We start from the raw sequence: 7,563 nt of genomic DNA, 5'->3' as shown, positions 1-7,563 counted from the left end.
AGAGTAGCTTAGCTGGAGGATAGAGGAGTGGAGAAAGGGGAACCTAGAGGCTGACACCACAAAGGGCCAGGATGCTAAGAGCTGGAAGGAAGAAACCTTAGAAATTATCTGGTTAATTAGTTCCCAAACAAAGTCTCCTTTTAATCTTTCCTGCCATGAAATAACTTCGTTTACCACAAAACTACATGTATTAGGGAAGAATCCACTTTCCCAGCTTTGAATTACTCAAAGGCATCTGTTCCATCAGCTAATGCATGCTCAGGGTGACGGGAGCCTAGTGAAGACACCACGACGAGGCGATTCCAGCCAAAAGGGAGGCCCACTGAGGCCTGAGCAGCAGGTAAACAAATGATTTCCGTTAACTTCCTGAAAATGTTAACAGTGTGTGAGGCCCGGGTACAAGGGCCTGAGTTCAGAGCCACTGTGGGACCACACAAAGGTAAAAGGTCTCTGTTTTCTCTTTCCAACTGGACATGCTGCTTCCTGTGGGCTGCTCAGAAGGTGCATGACAAGACCTGAATAGGGAAGTTTTCTTCCCAGGTGGTTCCTCCTCAGATAACAGCGACAGCCTTGGTGACATCTTGAATTTACAGACAGCCCTTTTCCATCAGCCTCAGAGGTCGTGTTGATTTTTCAGCCTGTTTCTTCGAAGCCCATGTCTGACATTAGGTTCTTGTGGACCTCTGTAGCGATCTCCTGCCCTGATCCCCACTTTTAAGGTGCACCCCAAGTATCATGTACTCCTCTTGGCTCTTCTCTGCCCCTCCTTCCACCCTTTACCACCTCCCTAGTTTCATCTCTCATTTTGTTCTAGCTGCCTAATTACTCTGCATTCCATAATACCTGGTGCCCTGTCATACCTTGGGGCATGTGCACAGGCTGTCCCTGTGGCCTACATGAGGCCTTCCTCCATCTGAGTCTCTGGCGAACTCCTACACTAGCAGCAGAGCCTTCTCCCATGTTCCTGGGCAACTCAAGTCCCTCTCTTGGTGTCACGATGGCTTGCCTCTGTTAGCGCCTCTCAAATTGGAGATGGTTGGTTTCTTCGTATATCTGCCTCCCCTTCTGCACTGAGAACTCCTCTGAGAAAGATAGTATCTTCTTCTGTTTTCCTTAGCTAAAGCTCAGATAGGGTTGGAAGGCAGGAAGTGGGCCTCTGGATGCCTTTCTGCAGCTGAATCCACTGATGGACCCCCTAAAACTGTCCACAGAATTTGAGGGCAGGAGCATCTTTCTTGGAGAGGCCATCAAAGGGGTCTGTTTCCTCCTTAAAGGTAAAGAGCCTCTACTGTAGTCTCTGAGGGTCTCGATAGAAGGGAATGTGTCTAGTTCTTTCCTGTATTGCACAGCCCTGCATGTAGCAGGCCCTTAATATAAAATGCCATCAAGTCATAGAATTTTTCTGAGTTGGAGATCTAGTTCAATTTTCCCATTTTTCAGATGAAGTTGAAGAAGGGAAATGACTAACTCATCTGCTCGGCCAGGTGGAATGCTCTTATGAGTTAAAAAGTAGTAATATTAATACTAAATTATTCATCTTTCTACTTATTCCCTAATCATTTTCAAGCACCTACTATGTGCACCTATACCTACTGTGTGCAAGGTACAGCCATGAAGATACAGAATGATCAACACCAAGGCCCTGTTCTCAGAGAGCACAAAAACAGCAGAGAGAGAAGGTGCATGCACGGCCATTGAGACACACACACAGCAGAATCCAGAAGAGGGAGAGATGACTTCCTGGTGGGGCCTCAAGGAAGGCTTTGTTGAGAAGCGGCATCCTAGCTGCGTACAAAGGATGTCCCAAACCCATCAATGCTGGAGCTGGAGCCCACATCCCTGGCCTACTCTCTACCTGGCCTCTGACTGTACTTTTTCTCCAGTGTAATTGTTAGGATGATTATGCCAAAAGTTATAGAAAACTTAACTCACTTGTCTTAAGTAATAAGGAAATGTATTCTCCCTCTAAATAAATCCCGAGATTGGGCATCTAAAGGATGTCATCAAGGATTCCAGTCCTTTCCACCTTTTGGTTCTGCCATTCTCAGTGTATATCAGGAATGTCCTCAAACCAGATCACCTCCTGGTCAATAGGCCTAGAGGTCACACCAATCCTGACAACATCCTTCTCTATGTGTTTCTTTCCTAAGATCAAGGAATACTTTTCTAGAAGCACCTGGACCCAAGCCTCACCGACCTCCCTCATGTCTCATGCCCACTACTGAATGAATCACTAGCAGTGGGGTTAGATTTCCTTGGATTGGCTAAGCTAAGGTCAGGGTCACCTTCCCTGAGGGATAGTTGCCCAAACAAAATGAGGGTTCTGTTGGGTAGGAAACAGGGGGATGGCTGCCTATTGTGACTATTATACAGACCAACCAAAATGACTACTTCTCGGCTCCCTTAAATGGGGAGCATCTGAAATGGAACCAACAATGGCAGTAAACTGTGTACCTCTTTAGCAAAGTACTCTCTTAGATTCATAACAGCATGTGACAAATATGCCTGGGTTCCTATCATGTGCCAGGTTCCGTGCTAGGTGCTGGGAGGACTTCGATGGGTCAGACAGATATAGTCCTCTATTTAGGAGAGGAACAGAGAGGTAAACAGGCAATTACAACATAGTGTGATGAGTAAGGCAGCAGGGGAGCGGGGACGCTGGGGACGCTTGGGGAGGCAGCTCACTAGGCTCACTCGGCCCAAGACAAAGAGAATATGTTCAGGAAGGCTCCCTGAAGGAGGCATAGTCCAAACCATGACATGAAGGAGGAGTGCGAGTTAGCAGGGAGATGGGGAGGCACTGCAGGCAGAGGGAACAGCATGTGCAAAGGTCCCAAGGTGAATGATAGAGCGAGTGTTTCCCGGGACTGGCAGTATGCTTTATGAATAAATGCAAGATCCCTGAGTCAAAGAGGTTTGCATTCGAATCCTGGAGTCACCATTAGTAGGAAATATGACTACAGGCAAGCTGCCTAACATTCCAGTGCCTGAACTGTTTCACCTATAAAATAGAGATAATAATATATACTTCACAGGGCGAGTGTGAGGTTCAAATAAGATCATGTCAATACAATTCTCACCACAGTGTAAATGCTCAATTATTGCAATTATCTTGTTATGAAGTTTGGATCCTACAATAAAGAGATGCACCAGGAGAAATGGGTGGGGGCCGAATTAGTTCCCCCCCATAGTTCTCTAAGGCACCAACCAATATGTGGTCATCCGCCACATGTGATAGTCAGCTCTTGCACGTGGTGGGTCTGAACCGAGATATACCGTAAGTGCAAAATACATCCTGGAATTTGAAGACTTAGCCCCTTCTTCCTAATGTAAAATAGCTCATTCATAATTTTTATGCTGACTACATGTTGAAAGAATATTTTGGATATATCAAGTTAGATAAAATATTTTATTGAAATTAATTTTATCTTTTTTAAAACTTTTATTAATGTGGCTACTAGGATATTTACAAGTACATTTGTGGCTCAAATGTATTTATATGGAAAGTGCTGGGCTAGGCATATTATCCCATTGTAAATGTAAAGAAATGGAAATGCAAACCTATTCAGTGCCTACAGTGGGGACAAAAGACACAGCACCAACTCCTTGCTCATTACTCATTCCACTCACACTCCCCTCCGCACAAGCCTCTGACTACTGGGAACTTACTCAGCATCAGTAATATGATGAAGGTGGCATTTCCCACCCCAACCCGGCTCTCTTGTTTTTCAATGTGCATTTGTCCTCAGATGGGCTTATTTTCTCCCAGGTTCCCAGCTTCCTCTTTGCTTAATGAGCCCCATTTCTTGGAACTGTTGACAAGTAGCACTGTTGATATATAGGGCAGAGGTGTAGAAACAGTGGCTAACTATCCTGTGGAAAGTGAAGTGAGCCCTAAAATACTGGCTTTGAAGCCAGCCCCAGGGGTAGGAGATGAGTCCATCTCCAGGTTCAACCAGACCGTGGATACTTGAGGGCCCTAAACAAACATGAAGGCACCCACCCTTCCAGGGCACAGGATCCAGGACTCCTTGACAGCTACTACAGTGTTACCACCATCTGTTTGGGGACATTTCCAGCTGAAAGTCTCAGATGCCTAGGACTCAGCCCATCCCAGTTGTCTCATCACCTGTGGCACACACCTTTGGTGTCTGGCTCATACCTCCTTGGTCTATTCTGAGATAGTTGTATACTCCGGTGGGATCTCTCCACCTGAGGACGTTCTCTCTCCACCCACCATGCAAGGGAGGCTGGAAGTGCTGGAAAGTTAATGCCCTAGAAGTGATGCTCAATCAGCTTCATGAGCTCATTCTCAGGCATGGCCCACAGTGCCTCAGTGGGTCCTCAGGAGGGCTGAGGCAAGGAAGAAGGGTGTGCAAGAACAAGTGTGAGTACACAGAGGACCAACTGCAGCTCTTAGGACCTCAAAGCTTTGTAGAAAGCTGGGTCCAGGGTTTCCGCCTTGCTACAGATAGCAGAGGCTACAGGTAGTGAACAGGGGGAGGTGACTGAGTATACTGGGAGGTAAGGGAGGGTCCAGCAGACAGATGGATAACCAAGGCTTCAACTAGACAGTGGAACAAATGATGCTGAGAGACCAGCAGAGTCAAAGAGCAGCATCCCCACTTTCCAGGGAGGAAATACGATGAGTAGAAAGACTTGCCTACAATCACCATCTAGTAAAAATGGCAGAGCAGGGACCATCCAGTCACAACCTGCAAATGTGGTTTTCTCTCCTCAGTTCCTAAGAGCTAATGCAGTAGTGTTAGAAACAATGAGCAGAAAGGAGAGAAACCTTCAATAAGCTGTTTTGTTTTTCGAAATTAATTCTGTGGATGTATGTTGTGACCCCACAACATAACCACATACCGTAATACTTTTAAAAATTATTTTCAAAAAGCACGTGTACAGTGATATCCAATGATTATCATTGTGAAGTCGCACTTTCCAGAAATGATGACTAAATTGGGTTGCGTTTCTTGACCTATTTTTTATCGAATTCGTTGAGTGACCACTATAAACATCCAAACTATCATTGAGGTAATTTTTAAACTAATTGTGCCTTTCCCAGACAGTATTTTTTGTTCAAAACAAAGTAATTTATAGCTCTTCCTATAATATAAAAGATACTGTATGAACCCCTTTTAGGGAATGATTTTAGAGGAAAAACATCCTTGCCTGTCAAGGCACCGAAGTTAATGAGTTGGCAAAACAGCCAGGTTCCAGCCTTCAGGAAGCTCATGGTCTAGAAGAGAAATCCAACACGAACGAAGCAGTTATAGGTGGAAAGAAATCAAGGGAGGTTATAGGAACATCTAAAAGGGTATGCGAACCCAGTGCTTCCCAAACGTTAACATACACATGTATCACTTGCTAAAATACAAATTCTAAATGAGTGGGGCTGGGGTCCCAGAAGATGCTGATGCTGCAGGTTCATGGACCACACTCTGAGTAGCTGAATGGCTACTGACGATTTGAGATATAATTCTCTATTGACAGCAACATACACAGTTTCCAAAAGGGTAGCATCTCAAATGTATTACCTGTGTTTGGAGTACAGGTGCTCTGAAAGGCTTTGAGATATGACTCAATTAAAGTCTCAAGTATTAATGTTGCTGTTATTGAAGAGTACCTATAATGTGCTAGGAGAATAAACAGACATTTCTTCAGTCTGATGGAGTGAGCAGTTGAATAGGGATAGACAATGTCAATAAATAAATAAATGGAGCCACTTTAAAATGGAGCCAATCTGCCATCCCAGAGGAACTGCCTTGCACGTGTTATGCCTGAAACCTTGGAATGTTAAAACAGGTCAAAAACACCTTTAGACTGGGCCAAAATGTGCCCCAAAGTCCTATTTGCAAAGATAACAAGAAAGCAGATATTAGTACTATCAGACTGATGACTACCAGACTGAAAATTAAAAACATCATTTAGAATTAACATCACTATGTAATATTATCTGCACCAATAGAAAAGCCTTCCTTCTTTTGGTATAATTGTTCCCCTTCTCTTTTTTATTGTCTCCTAATTGAAACACTACTTGGGCCTTTGCTTGAATCAGTGCTTCCAGAATAGCTATTCTTATTGATCTCAAATAAATGCTTGTTTGCCTCTCACTTTGAAAGGCTTTTTATTTTTAGGTTAGCAACAAGTGAAAATCAAATAATCATAATACAGTCAAACATATATATATCTTTTAGGTGAGGCAACTCTTGGTTGACCTCACAGATTGCAAGAACCTTGTCAACTTAAAATCCCTTATTTTTTTTATTTTTTACACCTACAGCACCTGGTCTTCCTAGGTGGTCTCCCATCCAAGTATTAACCAGGCCCTGATCCTGCTTAGCTACTGAGATCTGACAGGATTAAGCTTGTTCAGAGTAGCATGGCTGTAGACAATACAGACAAACATAAACTTGCACCTGTGATAAATGTTATGAGAGTCTATTAGGGAATCCATGACCTAATCAGGAGGTTTGGGGGTGGGGGTGGGGAGTGCTCCAGGAGGAGAGAATGGCAGGGCAAAGGCCTGGCTGAGGAGCCAGGGAACTTCGGTGAGGTTGAGCAGAGAGCGAAGGGTGAGGCTGGAGAGTGAGGCAGAGGCCGGCCTACGCAGGACCTCCTGAAGAGTTCTGCCTTCATCCTAAGAGTGTGAAGGGCCGCTGAAGAGTCTTAAAGGGAAGGAAGAATATAATCAGATTTGCATTTTGAAAAGATCACTCTGGCTTCAGGGAGGAGAATAGATCGAAGAGGACAGAGTGCATAGTCCCTTCCTTAGGAGTGTGGGATTGGGCCCGATAGAGACAGCATTTCAGTCTCTCTCTGGGTGACATAAAATTTGAAAGCTATAGATGGACACTTTCTGCCCCAAGGATGCTAAAAGCAAGGACAAATGGCCTGCTAAGAACAGAGCGTGAATCACACATACAGGAAGTAACTTGTAGGAGAGAGGGCAGAGGGTGTTGGCACGCGGTGGTAAGGCTCTGCTGCGTTTTGGACCTTCGTTCCAGCCCATCTTGAGGCTTGTCTGCAGTCCCACCTTGATTTCCTTGAAATGTCTCTGTATCCTTATGAAGAGTTACTTGGGTGAGGTGGTTTCTGTCCCTTGCAACCCAGAGAGTCATAAGAGAATTCAGCAGCGTACCTGAACTGAGGCTTTCAAAAGTGCCAGAGCACTTTCAGTGCCCTGAGATTGGAGTCTCCAGATCTCCCATAATTTAAGTCAAAGCCATCATAAAGTTGCTTGGTTCTGACAAATACACATAGATTCTTGAGTTTTGGCAGGGCCACACTAGGTCACTCCCACTCACTATGCTTAGGTGGAGATTTCTGGCCAACCCAGGAGTGAGAGAGTTTCAGGGTGGGGGTGGTCTCAATGGACCACATGACAGAAACACCTAAATATGGCCCTAGCTGAAAACCCAAACTGGCTTTGAAGGCCAGCACTGTCCAGCCAGCCTCATTCGAAGTTGTTTATAGTTCCCCCTCACGCTGGAGGTTTGGGTTTGATTTACAAGGGACTGAGAAGAATATGAATCTTTTCAAAAGGGAAACAACCTT

At 44.8% G+C, this 7,563-nt stretch overlaps 1 pseudogene; it reads right to left on the bottom strand.

The window, feature by feature from the left end:
- Positions 1 to 6,280: 6,280 nt before the first annotated feature.
- Positions 6,281 to 6,400, bottom strand: LOC112484463 (annotated as a pseudogene).
- Positions 6,401 to 7,563: the final 1,163 nt, after the last annotated feature.

The sequence above is a fragment of the Pteropus alecto genome, unplaced genomic scaffold, assembly GCF_000325575.1.
Source record: "Pteropus alecto unplaced genomic scaffold, ASM32557v1 scaffold75, whole genome shotgun sequence".
In the NCBI taxonomy this organism is placed as follows: Eukaryota; Metazoa; Chordata; class Mammalia; order Chiroptera; family Pteropodidae; genus Pteropus; species Pteropus alecto.
Note: the sequence above shows the minus strand (reverse complement) of the source record. Positions and strands in the feature narration are given on the sequence as shown.